General features: G+C 38.4%; 1 pseudogene; it reads left to right on the top strand.

The window, feature by feature from the left end:
- Positions 1 to 354: 354 nt before the first annotated feature.
- On the top strand, positions 355 to 1,821 carry LOC125552733 (annotated as a pseudogene).
- The last annotated feature ends 220 nt before the right edge of the window (positions 1,822 to 2,041 follow it).

The following is a 2,041-nucleotide window of genomic DNA, read 5'->3' as shown; positions in this document are numbered from 1 at the left end:
AATGGAAAGTGTTCAATTAGAAAATGAAAACGTGACTCAATTGGTCTTAGTTAGTCTTTGGGACGGAGTGGAAGAAGGTGGAGACTCTCGAACGAGGAAAAGGATCCCTTCGAAAGAATTGACCGAGGAGCCGTATGAGGTGAAAATCTCATGTACGGTTCTGTAAAGGGACAGTAAGGGTGACTTATCTGTCGACTTTTCCACTATCAACCCCAAAAAACCCAACTCTGCCTTACGTAAAGTTGCCAGAGTACGATTAACCTCTGGATTTGAAATCACTTATATACCTGGTATTGGCCATAATTTACAAGAACATTCTATAGTATTAGTAAGAGGAGGAAGGGTTAAGGATTTACCCGGTGTGAGATATTGCATTATTCGAGGAACCCTAGATGTTGTCGTAGTAAAGAATCGTCAACAAGGGCGTTCTAGTGCGTTGTAGATTCTTATCCAAGACTTGTATCATTTGATGATGCCATGTGAATCGCTAGAAACATGTGAAGTGTATGGCTAACCCAATAACGAAAGTTTCGTAAGGGGACTGGAGCAGGCTACCATGAGACAAAAGATCCTCTTTCTAAAGAGATTCGATTCGGAACTCTTATATGTCCAAGGTCAATATGGAAATTCTTTCAGAGGTTTTCCCTTACTTTGTCCGTGTCAACAAACAATTCAAAATACCTCGCTTTTTCAGAACAGGTCCGAGTCAAATAGCAATGATTTGAAGCACTTCTTTTTCCATTACACTATTTCGGAAACCTAAGGACTCAATCGTATGGATATGGAAAATACAGGATTTCCGATCCTAGCGGGAAAAGGAGGGAAACAGATACTCATTTTAAAGTGAGTAAACAAAATTCCATACTCGATCTCATAGATCCCTATAGAATTCTGTGGAAAGTTGTATTCGATGAAAGTCGTATGTACGGCTTGGAGGGAGATCTTTCCTATCTTTCGAGATCCACCCTACAATATGGGGTCAAAAAGCCAAAAAAATAAGTGATTTTAGCCCTTATAAAAAGAAAACGGATTCTTGAACCTCTTTCACGCTCATGTCACGTCGAGGTACTGCAGAAAAAAGAACTGCAAAATCCGATCCAATTTTTCGTAATCGATTAGTTAACATGGTGGTTAACCGTATTATGAAAGACGGAAAAAAATCATTGGCTTATCAAATTCTCTATCGAGCCGTGAAAAAGATTCAACAAAAGACAGAAACAAATCCACTATTGGTTTTACGTCAAGCAATACGTAGAGTAACTCCCAATATAGGAGTAAAAACAAGACGTAATAAAAAAGGATCGACGCGGAAAGTTCCGATTGAAATAGGATCTAAACAAGGAAGAGCACTTGCCATTCGTTGGTTATTAGAAGCATCCCAAAATGTCTGGGTCAAAATATGGCTTTCAAATTAAGTTCTGAATTAGTAGATGCTGCCAAAGGGAGTGGGGTGCCATACGCAAAAAGGAAGCGACTCATAGAATGGCAGAGGCAAATAGAGCTCTTGCACATTTTCGTTAATCCATGAATAGAATCTATGTATGTAGACACATGGATCCATACATCTCGATCGGAAAAGAATCGATAGAAGGAGAATCGGACAATATCTTTCTCGAAACAAACAAAAAGGAAAAGAAAGAGAAAACAGAAATCATGATCAACTAAGCCCTCTCGAGGGCTTGCTTAAGAATAAGAAAGAAGAATCTTATGGAAATAGCATGGAATAAGGTTTGATCCTATTCATGGGGATTCCGTAAATATCCCATTTCAAAAATCGAAACAATCGGGACTTTTCGGAGATTGGATGCAGTTACTAATTCATGATCTGGCATGTACAGAATGAAAACTTCATTCTCGATTCTACGAGAATTTTTATGAAAGCGTTTCATTTGCTTCTCTTCAATGGAAGTTTCATTTTCCCAGAATGTATCCTAATTTTTGGCCTAATTCTTCTTCTGATGATCGATTCAACCTCTGATCAAAAAGATAGACCTTGGTTCTATTTCATCTCTTCAACAAGTTTAGTAATAAGCATAACGGC

Source organism: Triticum urartu, chromosome 4 (genome assembly GCF_003073215.2).
Source record: "Triticum urartu cultivar G1812 chromosome 4, Tu2.1, whole genome shotgun sequence".
Lineage (NCBI taxonomy): Eukaryota > Viridiplantae > Streptophyta > Magnoliopsida > Poales > Poaceae > Triticum > Triticum urartu.
This window is presented reverse-complemented; position numbering and strand designations above follow the sequence as displayed.